Source organism: Pongo abelii, chromosome 11 (assembly GCF_028885655.2).
Source record: "Pongo abelii isolate AG06213 chromosome 11, NHGRI_mPonAbe1-v2.0_pri, whole genome shotgun sequence".
In the NCBI taxonomy this organism is placed as follows: domain Eukaryota; kingdom Metazoa; phylum Chordata; class Mammalia; order Primates; family Hominidae; genus Pongo; species Pongo abelii.
Genome location: NC_071996.2, coordinates 143,517,532 through 143,538,568, shown reverse-complemented (window position 1 = coordinate 143,538,568; position 21,037 = coordinate 143,517,532). Strand labels below are relative to the sequence as shown.

Below are 21,037 nucleotides of genomic sequence, written 5' to 3'. Positions count from 1 at the left end.
GGAAGGAGTGAGGCGGCCAGGCAGGGTCAGGCGCTCCACGCGTGTCAGGGAGAGGAGGACCTGCAGTGACTGTCGACGTGACTTTGGCAAGCTCTGTGTCCGCAGAGCTGGAGCTGAGCTGGCTGGGGCAGGAGTCACAGCGTGGAAATTAAGGAAAAAACAAGCAGGTAGGGTAGAGAGCCGGACTACCATCAAAGCATGAGTTTTCTGCTGCCTGGCTCCGCCGTGATGCCACTCCTCCCACCAGAACGAGCGCGTTTGTCTCCACACTCTCCCCTGCTTGTCATTGAGCTTTGTTCGGTTTAGGAAGCACGAACAGAAAGGTGGCTGTGACAGGCAGTGGGCTGGAAAGTGCATTTCCACCGGTCTGCCCTCTCCTGGGACAAGGTGAGCTTGGTGCTGAGCACTCGACTGTCCCGACTCCAGGAGCAACGCCGGTCCTCCAAGTACAGGAGGCTTTTCCTCCTCTCAGTATTGCAGCAGGCAGCACACAGCCCTTCTGTCCAAGTCTGGGAACCTGAAAGACCGTCGGAATCTTGCTGTTTTAGACATTGTAAGAGGAGTGGGTAGGACCCCACGCGCTCAGGCCCCACGCCTTGGATCTACCCCTTCTGCAGCCAGAGGGACAAGCAGCTGCTGTGCTGGTCATGGCCTCATCCTGTGTGTGACGATGGCCACTCACGTCTTCTTATTCTACAGAAGTTATCACTGTGCGTCAGACCTTTATTTGGATTTTGTGTGTCTTGCATGTATGGTGGGGATGACCGGCCCCACCTCCAAGTGCAGGTGCTGGAGCCCCTGGGGACGCAGCGCTGCTCATTCCTGACAGATGGGTTGCACCTGTGGGAGGGGTCCAGATGCGTCAGCTCTTGGGAGTCAGTGATGGGTGTACCAGGAATGGCCTGGTGTGCGTTTCCATTCAGAAACTCCCAGTCCCTGCCTGGAACCTGGCTCCTTTTGCTGGTTTTTGCCCCCTTTCCTGTCCCTTTCCTGGGTGGCTGGTCCCTGCTGTTGCCCCTACCTCCCTGGCTGCAGAGCTTTCCTCTGGAGGACTCGACACAGAGCCTGCGCCGTCTCTGACTCCGGGCTCTCCTGCCCTGCCCTGCTTTGGTCTCTCAGGTTGGAGTCGAGGTTGCATCTACCGAGAGCCGTGCCCACAGGTGAGGTAGTATCAGGGTCCCGAGCCAGAGTCCACCGTCCCCTGGCCGTGGGTTTGGAGCTGCCAGCCACCCTTCCCTGAGAACCCAGCCTAGGACTCGGCTCCCCTGGGCCTGCCCCATCTTTCCCTCCTGCCCTGGTCTGTCCTCCTGCGGCCCCCTCAGTCCTCCTGGCCAAGTCAGCCAACAGCAACCCACACACACAGGCCGCTTCTGGATGGGTGTCTGGCAAGATGTGGGTCTGAATTCAGCCTTTTGCCTCGCATGCCTACCGCCATGTCCTGGGCTCTCCAAGAGCCACCTTAGGAAGATGGGGAGTGGGTCTGGACCACTGAGCAACTGGTCATTCTGCATCAGCCCCTGAAAGTCCCTTGTGGACCAGGACCCTGATGAGGACAAGCTCCTAGCTCAGAACAACACAGAATCCAGCGCTGGCCGTAGGACGGCTGTCTAATGGTCCTTGTCTAGAAGCCTCTCTGGGCCATTCTGGAAGTGGAAAATGCCGGCATTGGTCATGCGACCTTGCACAGCTGACTATTTTCATGGTCTCTCCACTCACTCTGGCCCCTTCGTGTTTTGTGGAGGGAATAGCAGACCTCGCTCCCCGCCCCAGTGTTATGAGGTGACGTAGACACCTCACCTTGAAGTTTTCACGTATTTTCTATCTCTAGTATTTGTATACTTCACACGAAGCTTTATTAGTGGATAAATAAACTCCTTCCTATTGAAATAAAATTTGAGAAGAACATGGTATGTGCCAGCCAAAGCCCAAATTCAAATGAACCCTTCTGTGAAGGGGAAAAATCAGTCTTGTTGAGAGAATGCAATTTAGATGCAGAAAGAATCCCAGCTGCCTAGAAATCCCCATTGCCAAAAGCAGGCGAAAGGAACCACTCTCGTGTGAGGGAATGTCGCGGGGCAGCGGCAGGTCGGGCGGCAGCGCAGCAGCTGTGAGAACGCACGACTCTCACTTCCGGGCTGTGTCGCCAACATTGGCAACCAGTCGTCACCTGCCAACAGCGCCACCCAGTTGGGGGAGCATAGATGGTATTGGTCTGGCTCTATCCAGCTGTTTGTTAGCAGTGAGTACAAAAAAATAAAAAAATGATATTTCTTAGCTGGTCAGAAATGACATGAAAGACCTCAGACTGTTGAGTTAACTTAAAACAGCCCCTCCTTTGCATCTAACAAAGTAATAAAATTGTGTGTGTTCATTTAATGGGTAAATATGCAGCCTCTGCTGTTTAAAGGAAAGTGAAAGGTTCAGCAGTGTGTGTTATCTTGCCCTCCTTAAGCCATGCTTTTCCTCTGAATGTCCTTGGCTCAGAAAGCTGGTTGTCAGGGAGCTTCACTGGGGTCTCTGAGGGGACTTCTCCGGAGGAGCTGGTGAAGGAGCGCGTGAGGACACAGGAGAGCAGTATCTCTGGCTGGCACTCCGCCCGGCCGGGCAGGTTGAGCCCACTTTCACACCCCCGAGGCGGTCACAGCCCGACCGTCAGGTGGAACCCACTCTCACAGTCCTGGGGTGGTCACTCAGCTGGCGTGGCAGGTGGCACCCACTCTCACAGCCCTGAGGCAGTCACAGCCCGACCGTCAGGGGGAACCCACTCTCACAGTCCTGGGGTGGTCACTCAGCTGGCCTGGCAGGGGGAACGAACTCTCATAGTCCTGGGGTGGTCACTCAGCTGTCCCGGCAGGTGGAACCCACTTTCACATCCCCGAGGCGGTCGGTCACTCAGCCTAGCCCAGCCCAGCAGGTGGAACCCACTCCCCGCTGTCGCAGCCCTGAGGCGGCAGGGGCGTCCTCCACCTCGCTCTTCCTGGAGAGACGCCAGCGTGTGGGTTTGGAAGTGGAGTCTATTTTAAGTTTGCAGTTCCTGAAGGAGCCTGTGTTTGCTGTGCTGTCTCCACGTGGTCACAGCCTTGAAGCCTCCAGCCTTTTAAGGGCAAGCCTCTGCCTGGCTGCCTGTGGTCGGGGCAAGCCGCTACTTACGTTCACGGTGCCTGTTGCGTTTTCCAACCTAAGAGGGCACAGGAGGAGGTGGAAGGGGAGTGGAACTAAGGCGGGGGACTTGAGAGCAAACCGTGAGTGTCCAGAGCTGTAGGAGGTTCGGAGAAGACACTGAGGGCTCCTCCTGCAGGGTGAGAAACCCTCCTGTTTCTGATTGCCTCATGCACCGCCATGCTCAGGTCACCAGGCAGGCACCCCTCCCTGGGCTGAGCCCTGATCAACGTGGAGCAGTTTCCTAGGGCTGTGGTAAGCAGCTGCCTTGCACTTTGCGGCTAAAGCAGCACAGATGTATTGTCCTAAGTTCTGGAGGCCAGGAGGCCTCCAATCAAGGTGTCAGCAGGGCTGGTCCCTCCTGCAGGCTCCTGGCCTTCCCAGCTTCTAGAGGCTGCCTGTGTATATGGTCTTGTGACCCCTCCTCTAGTCACCTCTCCTCTCTGCTGGCCCCTGCTGCCTCCCTCGTGCAAGGACCCCTGTGATGACATTGGGCCACTCAGTCCAGGAAACCCCCCATCAAGATCTTCAACCCCATTTGCTCAGCCCCTTTGCCACCCGAGGTCCCATGTCCCAGGAGCTGGGGATCAGGATGAGGCTGTCCTTGGGGCCCTGTTCTGTCTACCACAGTCCCCACCGGGGGCCGACAAGAAGGCCCCGTGGAGACTGGCAGCCACAGGCCCTGCTCTGGGTGGCCCTTCAGCTTCTTCTCACCTCCCACGTGGCTGGAGAGGAGGGTCTCACCCACCACAGAGATAGGCCTTCTACCTCAGGGAAGGCGTGGAGCAGCGGGGCTGGCGTGGAGCAGCGGGGCTGGCATTGGCAGCTGTGCCTTACGTTTTCTGGCAACTGTGAGCAGCCCTGCCTTGCCAGCTTGGTCGGCAGAGCCTTGCGTCTTTCGTGGGCTGGCTGTACCCCTCCGGGGCCCTGGCCCAGGCCCATCCCTGTCCCCATTTGGTGCACACCGTGGCGAGAGGTGGACGTAGGCTGTCCCATGTGTGGTGACAGGTGGTCTCCATAGCCATGTCTGGCACAGGGTTGCCCATCCAGGGGAGGGAGGCCTCTGGGAGGAAGAGAGGGGAGGCTGCTTTGTCCATCGTGGAAGTTCAAGAAAACCAGAAAAACCCCTACAGGGGTACCTGGAAGCTGTTGGTGTTCAGAAGCTCTTCCCACCTACAGATCTTGTGATGGGGCCTGCAGGTGAGTGCCCACCGGCTGCCAAGGAGAGCCCCAGGCCGCACAGTTGGGGCCCTGCCGGCCAGTGCTGGCCTCCTGAACCCTTCACTTTCCACAGACAACAGCATCCTCATTTCTGCCCAGGAGGTCTGCTCCTTTCTCCTGGGCCCCCCTCCCCACTCTGCCTTCAGAGCCCTTTGTGCTTTGGCCCCCACCCTGCCAGCCCCCTCCCTGCGTCCCCCTCCTCACCACCCAGTCCTTCATGCAGCCTTTCCTCTCCCTGGGCCTGCAGGTCTGCCCCACCAAGCCCCCATCCCAGGACGCAGCCAGGCTGTCTGCCCTCTGCGAGCAGGTGTGGCACACGTGTTGCTGGTTCATCCCGTGGGCTCACAGGGCGGCTCCTGTGCAGACCTCTAGTGGGTGTGGGACTTCAGGCAGTTGCCTTTGGCCCCTGCCGGCCCACACCCCAGGACCCATGCCACAGCGCCTACCGAGGGAAAGGGACCAAGGGGCATGCACCATCTCAGGTCTCGAGAGGAACAGAGCCAGGCAGGAGCCTGGGCAGGCGTCAGCAGGGCCCCCATGTGTCGCTGGGTCCCACTGTCCTTCCCACTGCCCAGGGCATGGCCAGGCTGGAGGCCTCGGTGTGCCATTGGGACCAGGCCTGGGAACCCCTCTGGCTTGTTTCCCCTTTTTAGTTACACAAATACTTTATGATCACTTCTTAAAATTTAGGAATTTTAGGAAGGAACAAGGAAGACAGCTTTACAGTTATGTACATTTTCTTTTACTTGCCATTAGAGTCTTCCTAGACCCTGTTTTTTAAAGATGCCTAACCCTCCACACCCGGCTGTGACCACACCTGCCGCCCCTCCATCATAGCTGCTTCTCAGTGTCTGGCACATCCTGTACTGGGTGCTGAGGGGACCCAGGGAGGGTGTGGTGAGAGGAGGACCCTGACCAGGCATCCCTGGGACATGGCTGCCCAGCATGGGCATTTTTTCTTTTTTATGGAGGCTCAGGAGTGAGGCCTGAGAACACAAGAGAAACGGCCTCGTTAGACCCTGGCCCCACCTTCTTCCCAATCTCAACCACCTTCGATGACTCAGTCATCGATGTCTGCGTCTCTCTCCCTACTGTCCTCTGTAACCCTTGGGTGGCTGACGCAGCCATTGTCCCTGTCTCCAGGGCAGCAGCACAGGAGCGTGTGGCCCTCCTTTGGCCCCTCCCGCACGCCCTATGGGTACCCCGGGTCCCATCGGTCACCCTCGCTGCAGGGTTTCCTGTCTCAATAGTAGCCTCTCCTTCTGATGTCTTGTGGTCAGATGTTTGCTGGAAAGGGCCACAGAGCCCCAGCGAAAATCCAGACTCAAAAGATGAGACTGAAACGGGAAGTGTCAGCATTGTTTTAGGGTTTTTCACTTCAAAAGCCAATAGTCCTCTGAAGCAGGGCCCTTCTGCACTCCTTCCAAGCTCAGCAACTACCTGACAAAGGAACCAGGGGCTGAAGCGGAACGTACTGGAAGCCCTGGCCAGCAGGTGGCCAGTGGGACGCTGACTTGAAGCCCCTTTGAAGCAGTGGTGGGAGCAGTGGGAACAGTTGCCCCGTAATTGTTGGACAGTGTCACACAACTAGACAGGCACCTACTTGAATCACAGAATGGAGCTGTGTGGTGTTTCTGTGACACTGGGATGAAGCTGCAGGCACGAGCAGGGGTCTGCACAGCCGACCACGGGGACAGACAGGCGTGCGGCTGCGACTCACCTGCACATGGTGGCCATGTGACATGCACAGGCCCTGCCTGTGTGGGGTCCTCACACCGAGGGCACCAGGTCTAAACACAGGTGGGAAAGGTCAGTGTTTACATCTACACTTCAGATGCCTAAAAACAGAGTCTTCAGGGAGCAGGGAGGAACCGTTCCCCGGATTTCCAAAGGTCATGCCCCGAAGGGGCAGCTTGGTGGACTGGAGCCGTCTGAAAAAGAAGGTGGTGGGTCGGGAGCCCTGAGCCTCCTGCTTGGGCCAAGGCATGCCCACAGGAGACCTCTTGCCCGCTCACGGACTCGGGGGCTTGAGGGATCCCTGAGGAAGCTGTGAGTGGTGGGCAGCCGTCTAGCTGTAGGAGATGCATCATCTCAGCTTCTTTATAACAGGGCCAGCCTGTGCTGCTGAGGGATGACCAGAGCCACACAGCATGGGGCGGAGGAGCTGTAAGGACTGGAAACCTTTCTAAATCTCTGCCACCACTTCGTGAGCCCACTCTGAGGTGTGCCCCCTCCCTAGATTCTCACAGCAAGCCTGGCTGCAGGTGGGGACAGCCTCATTTTTCTCCCATCATGTACATAAGAAAATGGGCTCTGAGGGTGGGACGTCCCCAGTCTCCCAGATGGAATGTGATGGGTCCAGGTTCAGGCTCAGTCAGGGCTCTCCTGAGAACAGGACCCACAGGAGGTACAGATATGGAGACAGTTATAAGGATCCTGGCTGCCCAGAAGCCCCAAGATCTGCTGTCTGCAAGCTGGAGACCCAGGAGAGCCAGTGGTTCAAGTTCCAGTCCAAGGGAAGACCAGTGTCCCTCCTCAACAGGCCAGTGTCCGATACGGTGGCTCACGCCAGTAATCCGAGTGCTTTGGGAGACTGAGGTGGGAGGATCGCTTGAGGCTGAGTTGGAGACCAGCCTGGGCAACATAGATGAGGCCTTGTCTCTTCAAAAAGTAAAAGTGTGGTGGCACGCGCCTGTTGTCCCAGCTACGTGGGAGGCTGAGGTGGGAGAATTGCTTGAGCCCAGGAGTTTGCACTCCAGCCTGGGCAACAGAGAAGACCTTGTCTCTAAAAAACAAACAAACAAACAAAAAGCAAAAAACAAAAAACAGGCAGAGCGTGGGAATTCTTTCTTCCACCACCTTTCTGTTCTTTCCAGACCCTCAGTGGACTGGAGGATGCCTGCCCACGCTGGGGAGGGCCGGCCGCCTGCCTTCCCGAATCCACCAGGTCACATGCTGATCTCATCCCCCACAGATACACCCGAAAAATCATGTTTGACCGAATCCCCGGGCAGCTGTAGTCCAGTCGGGTTGGATGTCTAAAGCTGATCTGTACGATTGCTAACTCACGTCACCCTCCGAGCCGTGCATCTCACTCCTCAGACACAAATGCTGGTGCTCATTCCTGCCCCAAGCTTCTATCCGTACCAGTGTTGGAAGAATCCGCTCAATCAGCAGTTGGTTTGCTTTGATTTTACCTTAAAATCCTGACGCTATCCTGGTCATAATGAGCTCTCATACATCCGTCCCAAAGAGGGACATGTGTCCATTGCATTCATGGGGTTAAAGCAATGAGAAAGCCTGCAAGGCAGAAAGCCCTGTACTACAGCAGAAACGGTTGGGGGCTCCAGGGGAGGAAGGGGGTGCCCCGTGACATCTGAGACTGCATTTGAAGTAGAGAGCCTTCTCTTCTGGACTCCTGCTTGCTTTATCTTTGTATGAACCGTTACCTGCAAAATAAATACACAGGCCTCTGCTGGCTCCTGCCTAGGCCAGGATGGCTCAAGGCTTGGTGAAGTCCCCAAGGAGGGAGGGCCACCTCGGCTGGCTCTAGTTTTTTCTGTCCCAGACGCACTGGAGGCCTGGATTTGTGGAAGATGAAGGGACATACCGAGTTGCATCGTCAGGCTGGCATCTGAGCCGCCTTTGCAAGCCCTAGTTTGTCCTTGTATGTGGAATGCTGGAGGCTCAAGTCAGGATCCGGGTCCCATCGACGTGTATTCGTGCTTTCAAGATGGCTGGGGCTTTTAGCCGTGGCGGCTTTGCTCGGGCAGGCCTGCTGCTTTTTACATTGGGTTTTCCAGCGACTACACTTACAGCTGCAAAATGGACAGTGGGCTGTAGACCCTGAGCAACGTCAAGTGAGTGCATGTTTTGAACGCCTGTTACTTCTCCGTCGCCACTCATGGAGCGGAGGCTGTGGAGATGTCTCAGTTATTTTCTGTCCCCTGGGTGCTCAGGACCCAGCTGCAGAGCCAGCCTTGAATGAGACCACAGGGAGCCTCTGAACAGGGCCTTGAGGGGCCGAAGGGGGAAGAGCAGCCCGGAGGCCATTGTCCGGAGCACAGCCTGGCTTCGTCTCTGGAGGACGTGGCTGAGGCTGGGAAGAGGGACGTGTGGGCAGGGTCCAGGAGGTTCTAGCTCTTAAGTGTTGGTGGAAATGAGCTGCTATTTCCCTAAGAATTGTGCACAATCCTGAACCTTGCTGCCGTTAACTGAACCTCCGGACTTTTGCTCAAACAGCTGTAGTGACAACAGAGCTTGTACCCCCACCTCACCTCCCCCACCTCATCGCCCGAGGATGTAAATTGGCTAACTTGGCCTTGGAAGACCAGCTTGAAGGGCAGGGCCACCTATGCACATGTGACCTCCATGTTCATCCAGTGTCCACGCACAAGAAGAGCCCACACTTGATTTAATGTTCAGCTGTGGCCGTCCTGAAAGTCTCAAGTTTTGGATAAGAGCCTCCCGTTTTCATCTTGCACTGGGCCCCACAGGTTATGTCGCTGCCGTGGGTGTGCTGAGGCACCACCCAGTGCTTCCTGGAGCCCTCACCCCTCTTGCCATCTGGCAACAAGAGCTGGGCTGGCTTGTTGCATAGTCCTTGAGGCCTTCAATGGATGGAGCAGGAGCTCACGGCAGCAGGAAGGCCGGTGTGTGAGAGGAGCCACGGGGAGGAGCCCCATGGGACCCTGGGCCTGAAGGCCTGAGGCTCGGCGGGGAGGGCGGGGCTTGCTCTGGGCCCAAGAGAGTCAGGGGCCGTCCCTGTCTTTGTCTGGTGGGGAGAGAGGGCGGGGCTTGCTGGGCCCTGGTGAGGCAAGGACCGTCCCTGTCTGTGTCTGGTAGCAGTGGCCTCCTGGTCTTTGTCCAGCTTCTTCCTTAGGCCGAGCATTTGGCTATGGCTGCAGGAAGCCCAGCGGGGTGTGGAGAAGGCAGGCACACAGGACAATCACCGAGCCATTTTCCTCTGTGGGCCCCGGGAGCTCTGTCCCTGGGGTCTCTGGGAGTTGGTGTGGGATGCAGACCTCAGGCACCTGCATTGGTACAGGGCTGTCCTGGTATGACTTCTTGGTATTCCCAGGCTCGGATGCCGGCTGCCAGATAATGTCCAGGGCCTTGGTCCAAGCAGTGTGAGCAGGCCGGGCGGCCCCAGATGGCCTGGCCTGGGCCTGCAGGGATTCTGTCCCCATGAGGAAGGGGCTGCACTGCAGCCTAGATCCCAGTTCCTTACTCAAGATCCCACCCCCACTACCTGCTGAGCACCGGGCTGCAGTACTGAGGAGTCCCATGGGAGGCAGATCACCTACCACCATGGGCTGGGCATCCATCTCCGGGGCACTGCCCTGGCACTTCATGCAGGGCTCCCTCGCTCCTTCCGCCAACCCTGTGAGGCCGTGGCCTTATCCTCATTTCACCAAAGGCAGCCTGAGGTTCAGAGAAGTTAGGCAGGACATCAAAGACACATGACAGGCATTTCCAACATGGGGCCCTCTGGACCCAGAGCTTGTGCTTGTAGCCTTCTCTCTGCCTGCAGGAACCTCACTAAGACTTTCCCCAAAATCTGACCAAAGGGAGTGAGTGCATTTAGCACACGTGGGCACACATCCATGTCAGGCGTGCCTGACAAAACCTCGGTCCTGCCTTCCTCAGGGAGGTCCTGCACCAGTGTCAGGAGCCATTGAACTCAAAGCTTTTATATGGACAACAAAGGGATTCATTGAGATGAGCTGGAGCTGGCCTGGAGAAGGTGTAGCATCCATCAGCATTGACCTTGATCCCTGAATGATGTGGGGGTATTTGTGATTGCAGTGAGCCCATGGGCTTGAGGCTCACTCCATGGCCCTGAGCGCAATGCCTGCGGGGAGGGCCCCGGAGGCGTTGCTGAGGGGTTTGCAGGCCCAGCACCTCATACAGAGCACGCGGGTTAACGAGCTGATTCCATAGTGGGTGGCAAGGGACAACGTCTTCCCCCAGTAACACACTACCCTTCGGAAACCCTCCTAGCTCATCACTGCACCCATCTCCCCATCTGCTGGGGCCGGAGCTGTGGTATGGAGTGCAGGGCTCATGACCACCTGGGATTTGAGTGACTCCAGTGGCCAGGTGCCCGCCTGGGAGGGTGACAGAGCCCCAGCTGGGGCTGAGGAGGAGCAGGTGGGAGGAGCGTGCAGCCATCCTTCCTCGACTTCCAGAAGTCGCTGGAGCAGGGGCCGAACACACACAGCTGCCAAGGTGTGGCCCCTTTCTCTGGAAACCGGCAAGGGACACGTCTGCCCTGGAAGCCTGGGCTCCCTGTTCAGAACGGAATCCCTGGGGCCCTCCTCTCCTGTCCTGGTCTGGGGGTGCAGCTCATTATGTGAGGCTCTGGGCTGCTTCCTGTCCGCAAGCGGATCCCATTCTCAGCGCAGTCTCTTCTCCCACCCTTCTGCTTCAGGCACCTGGGTTGCACACAGGGTGCTTCTGGCTTGCAGTCCCGGAGCCCTGTGGGCCCTTGCAGCCTGGGGACGGCCTTCAGGGGGGTCTGGAGTGGTCCACTCTGCACGTTTGGCCGTGATGTCTGGTTGAGCTGCAGCACTTCTCTTGCTGTGCACATTCATTGTGTGTTTAAAAAATACAAAGTAACTGGGTGGAAGCTCTAGAGATGCCTCTGCTCTGACATGCTGGCTTTCGTCCCAGGGCCAATCGATCCATTCCATGAGAAAACTGTTCATGAAGGACCACTGTGTGGCCAAGTCCTGCCTGGAGGGAGACTCAGCCCCCAGGATTCTCCCAGCCTGGCCATACGGAGTAGACTCTGCAGCCCTGACCGGCTCGGTGGGGCGCAGGGAGCCTCACGGTACAGCCTGCGTTCCGGTCGGGGGAGTCCACTCGTCCCCCGAGGGACATCCCAGTGTCTTTGAATGGAGCCAGAGCGACGCTCAGAGGTGAGGAGCTTGGTCTTGGTAGTGAGGAGGCTCTGATTTCCAGTCTCCACTCAGCAGCAGTGTGACTTTGGGCAAATTGCTGATCTGTGAGCTCGTGTCCTCCTGGCTGCAAAGCAGGAGGAACAATGGCGCTGCTGCCGCGGTTGTGCAAGTGACGGAGCCCAGCGTCTGTAGAGCGGCCTGCTCAGCGCCTGCTGGTGACCTGAGAAGTGGCTTATCATTTCCTCCCCAGTCAGGCCCTCCTGCGGGAGGGGTGCCGGGGCTCTGATGGCTGTACACATGCCTGAGTTTCTGTAGAGGATAGAGAGAGGAAAGGCAGGGAGGCTTGCCAGGGAGGCTGCTACCAAAACCGTGGAATTCTGTCTCGGGGAGACACCTTGCTATAAAGAAGCAGCCTCCACAGGCTCCCTGGGAAGTCACCCCCATGGCTGTGTCTGGAGATGAGTTCTGGGCGGGGCGCAGCCTGGGAGGGCCAGTGTGCCCCGCACCTAGGGTGGTCCTGCAGCCTCTGCCTTCTATTGCTGATGGCGGTGGGTTGGCCGAGCTTTGGGGACCAGTTCCCTGAAAAGTTACTATGGCCCCAAGGCTCTGGGGACGGGCAGGTGGCTCTGAGCATGGACAGAGCTTGCTCCTTGAGCTGGAAACCCTGGCTAATGAGCGAGCAGAGGCCCTGGGGCTACCAGGGGCTGTCAAGCTGTACTCTCCAGGCTGCCAGAGGCTTCCATTAGGCACACTGGTGTTTGATTTTGTTTCCTTGGAAGATCTGGAGTTTTTGTCGGTTGTGAGTCATTTTTCTTGATCCAGGCTGCCAGTTCCATGAAGAAAATCACTTTCAAACAGATGTGGAGGAAACTGTACCTCCTAGCTTGTCCAGACCCAGCCTGTATTCACATGGAAAGGAAATCATTTCCCCCATGAGCTCACTGAGAGTCTGACAGCACTGTGAGGGGAGGTGGCCAGCCAGGCACCCAGCCTGAGCCGTGACCAGAGGTCCGAGCCAGAGGTGCAGCCTTGGGATCTCAGCCTGTGGCGCTGGCCCTGGGGCCACACTCAGCATGGGGGACACCAGGCTGGAGCAGAGGCCAGGCCCAAACAGCTGCTCTGCCCCCAGGGGACTTTGGCAAGGCTGCTGCCTACGTGAAATGATGGAAAGGTCTAGGCTGGCCCCGGGTGCTTTCTGGCATGGCCTCAGGATCTTGGCAGGAGGATAACAATGCCAGGAGGGGGTGTGCTGAGTCATGTGCCTCCTCTCAGGGGCCTGGCTGCAGTGGTCAGTGGCAGGGTGGCTCATTGTGCGGGCGCCAGTGCCCTGCACCTGGGGGAGGACCAGCAACAGGACTAGCCAGGCGGCCGCAGGCCCTTAGGACACAGGGGAGGCCCAGGATATATGGGAAGGAAGGAGCAGAGCACCTGAGTCTGGGGACATCTCGGACAGGCACTGCCCCCAGCAGCCTCACCTTCCCCCCATAAAAGGGACAGACGCTGCCCCATGCCTTTAGCTCCATCACTGTCCAGGGACAGGGACTGACCCTAGACCCCTCACCCGCAAGGAGTCTTGGGCTGCGGGTCCAGCTCTGCAGAGGGGCTGCAGGGAGCATCCAGGGCCCATACTCATCTGCTCATCTCTCAGTCTCTGTGTTTATGGAACACCGGGGGATGCCAGTGCTGTGCCAGGAGGGGCGGTCGGTGCTGAATGAGGTCCGCTCCCCAAATCAGACACATTCTGATGAGACTAAGATTTGTCCCTGCTCATGGACATTCAAAAAAATGTCAAAGACAGCAGGATTCAGCGGAATCACAGTGTCCTGCCCCCAGTCCCTAACAGAATAGAAAGGAAAAACTAGAAAAATAATCCCAGCAGAAAACAAACAAGGCCATACACTTTGAAAATTTGTAGCCAAAGACCAGGTGTGGTGGCTCACGCCTGTAATCCCAGCACTTTGGGAGGCTGAGGCGGGAGGATCACTTGAGCCCAGGAAATTGGGGCTGCAGTGAGCTCTGATTGTGCCACTGCACTCCATCCAGCCTGTGTGGCACAGTGAGACCCCATCTCAAAAAAAAAGAAAGAAAAATTAGTAGCCAATAAAATAAGCAAAAGATTTCAGAGTAGAGCAGAAGGCAGATTTGCTTGGCTCTGACCTGCCGCCAAGTCTGAGTCCCACTGGTATGCAGGCGGAGCCCCAGGCCACCTCTGTGCTTGGGATCTGGAGACAGGGAGTCTTGCAGTGCCTCTGGCAGACATGGGAAGATAACTGTGAGTTGAAACTCTCCGTAAGAAGTGGAGGCTCCAGGGATGCGTTGGCCTGTGGGCATGGCCTGAGACCAGGACTGGATGCACCACTCTCCCTGAGATGAGGGGAAGCCAGCTCTGGTCTGGGCCATTTCACAGGATTCCAGAAGCAGGAGCAGAGCCTCAGCATTTGAACGAACCTTCTTCCACTTCGGCTGAGCTCTTCCTGCCATCACCATCCTTGGAGGCTTCCCGAAGGTGGCCTGAACACAAACTGCCTGGGCTTCCTGTGGCTAAGAGGGGAAGACGAGCCTTTGCCAGGTTTTGTGGAAAGATTTAAAACCTCTCCAGTGCTGTGTTAAAACATATGAAGACCCGGTCAGAGCTGCTCAGGCTTGAACAGGATGGAAAGGCCGGGAAGGGGAGGGCAAGCGACAGGCAAACTTCCCACAGAGAAACCTGTGACTCAGTTGACTCAGTGCTGGAGAAGGGACCACAGCATGCATAAGATAAACATGCGGAGGGCAGAGGACGCACGGCTCGTGAACAGAAAAAAAAAAACATTCCTGTGCTTTGCCTAAGAGAATAGTTTGGTAAGAACATGAATTCAATAAAATAAATGTCAAAAATGTATAAAACTAAGAAATGAAAATAAGATGTCAGACTTTAGGAAGCAACCTGAAAACCTAAACAGTGTCAGTACCCAACCGATACATTTCAAACAGCAACGAACGGCATAGCAAGGCTGAAATTGCTATTGACAGAAATCCATCGTTTTCCAAGTGTGGCTCCTGGACCAGCGGCCCCAGCCTCCACCTGGGAGCTTGTGGGAAATGCAGGTGTCTAGGCCGCACCCAGGCCTGCTGGCTCAGGCGCCCTGGGAGGTGGGCCCCAGCAGCATCTGTGTTTAGCAAGGTGATTGCAGCACACACTGCAGCGTGAACACCACTGCCCTAGAGGAAAGGCTGAAGACAGCCACAGTCAGTAAAGGTAAACGTGGTAGAGGGATGAAAACTGTTATGAACTTTGTATATGTAAACCGAATTTATAGGAAGATGGACAAAGGCAGTCTGGCAGACGAATCATTGGTGTTCAGACGGAAGTGATTCCAAGTGAAATAGTTTGTGCACACATGGTGTGATCTTTCAATATGCAGAATCCATTTGCTTTTCTCATTTCAGGGGATTTTAAAATCTAAGGTCCATACTGTTTTGGTACAGAAAATTCACTAGTTTTACTTTCATTTGCTTATGTTGAAAACTGATATTAAAATAAATCAAATGTAATTTAAGATAGCATTGATAGATCCCATTTCATGAAAGCATACCTGTCTTTCTGTTTGTATACAGGCATAAAAATATCAGGATGTTGTTCACTGATGTAGATGGTTTTTCTGAAGAGAGGAATTTGGAATTTTTTTTCCTTTCTTCCTTGAACTTTTTTTTTTTTTTTTTTTTTTTTTTGAGACAGAGTCTCACTCTGTTGCCCAGGCTGGAGTGCAGTGACGTGATCTTGGCTCCCTGCAAGCTCCGCCTCTCAGGTTCAAGCATTCTCCCACCTCAGCCTCCTGAGAAGCTGGGATTACAAACGTGCGCCATCATGCCCGGCGAATTTTTGTATTTTTGGTAGAGATGGAGTTTTACCATATTGGCCAGGCTGGTCTCCAACTCCCGACCCCAGGTGATCTGTCCGCCTCCGGCCTTCCAAAGTGCTGGGATTACAGGTGTGAGCCACCACGTCCTTGAACTTGTCGTTTTGATGTCGAGGAAGGAACCTCTGACACTGAGGGTGGAACAGCCACAGTTAAATGCCCCCCGTGCATTCTCATCTTCGGGCGTGGGAAGTGCCTGTCCCTGTTTGTGAAGATACTTTACCCTGTGGGCCACTCCCATTGCCTTTGTCCAGGGAGGCCAGCATTCCCTGTGCTTGATAGATCTTTTTGTTTGTGTATGTTCTGACATAATGTGTTGTTTTGCGCGTTTGCATTTTTAAGGAACGTAAATGATTATGGGTCATATGTCTGTTGCCTGTGTGTTTTCACTCAGCACTGCCTCTGTAAGCTGCTTCCTCGTTGCTGTGGGTGCATCTGGCTTGCCTGTTTCTGTACCTTGTAGTGACCTTGCTGCTGTCCAATTTCGCTTACGCTTCCTGGGTGGTGGGTACCCAGACGGCCTGCAGTGCTGCAGGAAGAACCTCAGACATGGAGGAAAATATCTGTGGTTCACAGAAAACTGCATTGCCTAGAGGACACTCCTCAAGGTTATTGGAGCCTACTCTGTCATTATTTAGAACTCTCTTATAACTCTGTTCCTTGTAGGTCACTGATAGCAATGCAAAAGAATTCATATAGACAGGAATGTTCTGTGCTATGTAGTGGAAATCCAGTGAATACCTCCCATCCCCAGGAGAGAGCCTGGTTTGCCTTCACTTGCATATTGATTTAAATCTCTGATCTCTAAGTGTGGCTATTCTTTGGATTCTGTTTTGAACTGGTGATAACATCTGTCTTATCCCTTCCTTGGTAAGTGAATAGACTAAATTTCAAACATTTTCCTTTTTATATTTCTGTGAGAGTCATGATTTTACTTTTTTTCTGAAAATTACCTTTTAACACACATATCTCCTTATGGATCTGTGTAAAAATTTACTTGCAGAAATTTATCACAGAATAGCATTGCCGGATGTGCTAGGCATTCCTGGGGTTCATCAATATTCAATCCTTGCCTCCTTCTGGAAACTCAGACTGTACTTCCAGCAATGTAGCTCATTCTGTCCCCAGGCTGGGAATAGCCGTGACAGTGTCATTTCTGGGCCAAAGCAATGACAAGCCGTGGTGAGATCCTTATGCCACACACTGTCTTCCCTCGCCACGGTGACTGCCAGTGTTTTAGCTCAGGGCTGGCAAACTGGCCCGGGGGCCACAACCCACTCACCACCTGTTTTTGTAAATAAAACTTTATTGGAACACAGCCATGACATGTCATCTGTGGCTGGTTTTGCCTGGAGTTGAGTATTTGTAACAGAGGCTGTATGGCCTGCAAAGCTGGATGTGATGTCTTTACCCTCCAGCCCTTTACAGAAAGTTTGCCAACCCCTGTTGTGGATGGTGGAGCTTTCAGCCGCCTGGGTTCCTCAGAGGCGGTGGGAAGCAGAGCCTACCCCCAAGTCATACCAGACACCTGAGCAAGACATGACCCTTCCCTGGGCTGAGCTGCCAAGCCTGGGCAGACTTGTTGCCAGGCCTCTCCTGGTCAGCCCTGATGGAGTAGGGCTGGCTGCCCCATGGAATCACAGCTTGGCCTGCACTGCAGCCGGTTTGAGGAGGGGCCTTGTGGCCCTCGTCTCCCACAACTGGGATTATCAGCTTCCCGACTGTCCCCAGGGCCAGGCATAGCTGTGCTTCCAGTGGGTAGTGCCCTGTTTCCGTATGCCTGGCAGCCCCTGGATTTCTTCTTTCCATTGCCCAGTTGCATCCTTTGCTTCTCTTTAGCTAGGATAGCTGTCCCTTCCTTGTCGATGTGGAGAAATTCCTTTCCTATTTGGAAACTTTAGACATTACAAATACCTCTCACCATTTCTTGAATATTCTGCATGGCTCAAATCCTTCATAATGAACTTGTATAATCCTTATCCCCCCAAAATGATTCTCCTTAAAAATGCAAAAGCAAACAAAAAGTGTGGCAAGAGCAGAAATGCCTTCAGCAATGGCAGAAATGTTGGAGTACGTGGGTGGCCCCCCAGGGAGCTGTTTCCACTGCAGCAGCGTGACTTCCTGGGACAGATGTGGGTTTTGCTCCTTTGTGTTCTACCCCTGTCTCTCTCCGAGTTCTACTCGCCCTCCCCACAAATCCAGGAGCATTTCAGCAGGTGCCCTGCTGGGGCTGGTTTGAATAAGTCACCTCTTTGGAAAGTGTCCAGAAGACACTGGCTGGCACGTTGGGGCTCGCCAAGGCAGGAACCCGACAGAGCCCCAGGCCTCCCTTTCCACTCATTGAGACTCATGACAGTGCCCCGGGGATGAAACGCAGGCAGCCGGATCCTGACTGTCTGCGGGTCCGAGGATCCTCCCCACGCCTGGGCGCTCAGGGCCACCAGCTTATGTCTTCCTAAGCCCTGTGAAAGGAGAGCATTGCAGGGCCTCGTAAGGCAGCGTCTTTCCGCTGAGCACTGTTTCCTCCAACCCAACAGCTGAGCATTGCGGGCCTCGTGAGGCAGCGTCTTTCCGCCGAGGAATGTTTCCTCCAACCCAAGGGCTGAACAGGAACCAAGCCGTCGGCGGGGGCCGCCGACCCTCTGGCTGCGCTGGATATGTGTTGTTTGGCTCATGCACTTGTGCACCGATGCTCGCTGGATGGTGCATTCACTGCGTCGTCTTCTCTGTGCCGTTTGGGTGAAACTTCCTCACTCCTGCCAGGATCTGCACCCTCCCCTGCCTCGCTTCCTAGCCGCCCCGTTTAACTGATCCACAGGTCTCCCGTACCGGCATCTGCGCGAGTCCACCCTGCAGCCCCCCAGGGCAGCTCATGGGAAGACAGAGAGGAGACAGATCCAGAGATCATGGCAGTGGATTAACCACAGCTGCCCAGGAGCAGACCCCACTGGGCAGGAAGAGACGCTGCCCTGGAAGTAGCCACCTCCCAGGGCGTCCTGGAAGAGGCATCTTGAAGCCCACACATATGGAAGAGCTTCTCCATTGATCATATAGCCTCTGACAAACCAGGAAGCAACTGACCTATTGCACAAGTTGGAGACGAAAAGCATAAACCCCGTGTGTGTGTCAGTGGCTGCCCAGGCCAGCGGCCGCCTCAGTGCAGGTGAGGTCTGTCTTCGGGGGGTGTCTGTGCAGCACGTGGAGTGGCGGGAGGTGTGGGACGGCCATCCTGGACAGCCGGTGTCTGTAATGGGCAGAGCACTGCCATTGCCACGCTACGGGTTTATTCCACATCACGGTGCTGTGAGCTACATGCTGTTATCACCCCTATTTGCAGATGGGGAAACTGAGGCCCTGACAGATGGGGAGCTGTCCGAGAAGAGAAGTGGGGGCTGCTGGGGAGGGGGGTGCTGGGGTTGCAGCTGAGCACTGGGCTCCCTTCTCTTATCCCCGAGGCTGTCCTGGCATCAGGGATCCGGGGAAAAGGCCACCAACCAAACAGCCACAGAAGCACAGCAGTGAGTATGTGTGGCTGCTCTCCAAGGATTTAAACCATGGCTCAGTGGCCCCAGCCAGTGAAGTGTGTGGCACATTGGGGTGCTGTGAGCAGTCATGATCAGCTGTGAGGTGTGTTACAAATAATTTGTTACAATAAAAGTCAGGCTTCCACCAGAATGGCTGTAATAAAAAGGCAGACGGTAACCAACGTTGATGAGGATGTGGAGAAACTAGAACCCTGTGTGTTGTCAGTGGGGTGTAAAATGGCCCTGCTGCTTTGGAAAACAGCTTGGTGGTTCCTCAAAAAATAAATGAGTAGAATCAGTATCAACTCAAGAACACTGAACGCACATGTCCTCACAGAGTCTTGTACATGAATGTTCAGAGCACATTATTCATAATAGCCAAAAAGTGGGAGCAGCCCACATACCTGTCAGCTGATGATTGGATGAGCAGACTGCAGTGCAAACACATAGCTGATGATTGGATGAGCAGACTGCAGTGCAAACACATAGCTGACAATTGGATGAGCGGACTGCGGTGCACACACATAGCTGACGACTGGATGAGCAGACTGCAGTGCAAACACATAGCTGATGATTGGATGAGTGGACTGCGGTGCATACACATATGATGACTGGATGAGCGGACTGCGGTGCACACACATAGCTGACGATTGGATGAGCGGACCGCGGTGCACACACATAGCTGACGATTGGATGAGCGGACCGCGGTGCACACACATAGCTGACGATTGGATGAGCGGACTGCGGTGCATACACATATGATGACTGGATGAGCGCACTGCGGTGCATACACATAGCTGACGACTGGATGAGCGGACTGCAGTGCAAACACATAGCTGATGATTGGATGAGTGGACTGCGGTGCATACACATATGATGACTGGATGAGCGGACTGCGGTGCACACACATAGCTGACGACTGGATGAGCGGACTGCGGTGCACACACATAGCTGACGATTGGATGAGCGGACCGCGGTGCACACACATAGCTGACGACTGGATGAGCGGACTGCGGTGCACACACATAGCTGACGATTGGATGAGCGGACTGCGGTGCACACACATAGCTGACGATTGGATGAGTGGACTGTGGTGCATACACATAGCTGACGACTGGATGAGCGGACTGCAGTGCAAACACATAGCTGATGATTGGATGAGTGGACTGTGGTGCATACACATATGATGACTGGATGAGCGCACTGCGGTGCATACACATAGCTGACGACTGGATGAGCGGACTGCGGTGCAAACACATAGCTGATGATTGGATGAGTGGACTGTGGTGCATACACATATGATGACTGGATGAGCGGACTGCGGTGCATACACATAGCTGACGACTGGATGAGCGGACTGCAGTGCAAACACATAGCTGATGATTGGATGAGTGGACTGTGGTGCATACACATATGATGACTGGATGAGCGGACTGCGGTGCACACACATAGCTGACGACTGGATGAGCGGACTGCGGTGCACACACATAGCTGACGATTGGATGAGCGGACTGCGGTGCACACACATAGCTGACGACTGGATGAGCGGACTGCGGTGCACACACATAGCTGACGACTGGATGAGCGGACTGCAGTGCAAACACATAGCTGATGATTGGATGAGTGGACTGCGGTGCATACACATATGATGACTGGATGAGCGGACTGCGGTGCACACACATAGCTGACGATTGGATGAGCGGACTGCGGTGCACACACATAGCTGACGATTGGATGAGTGGACTGTGGTGCATACACATATGATGACTGGATGAGCGCACTGCGGTGCATACACATAGCTGACGACTGGATGAGCGGACTGCGGTGCACACACATAGCTGACGACTGGATGAGCGGACTGCGGTGCACACACATAGCTGACGATTGGATGAGCGGACTGCGGTGCATACACATATGACGACTGGATGAGCGGACTGCGGTGCACACACATAGCTGACGACTGGATGAGCGGACTGCGGTGCACACACATAGCTGACGACTGGATGAGCGGACTGCAGTGCAAACACATAGCTGATGATTGGATGAGTGGACTGCGGTGCATACACATATGATGACTGGATGAGCGGACTGCGGTGCACACACATAGCTGACGATTGGATGAGCGGACTGCGGTGCACACACATAGCTGACGATTGGATGAGTGGACTGTGGTGCATACACATATGATGACTGGATGAGCGCACTGCGGTGCATACACATAGCTGACGACTGGATGAGCGGACTGCGGTGCACACACATAGCTGACGACTGGATGAGCGGACTGCGGTGCACACACATAGCTGACGATTGGATGAGCGGACTGCGGTGC

The 21,037-nt window shown here is 55.2% G+C and overlaps 1 protein-coding gene across 2 annotated transcripts in view; it reads left to right on the top strand.

Moving 5' to 3' along the window:
* Positions 1-21,037, top strand: part of NDUFA10 (NADH:ubiquinone oxidoreductase subunit A10) — a 140,848-nt gene that overhangs the window by 67,173 nt on the left and 52,638 nt on the right. The window lies entirely within an intron of this gene.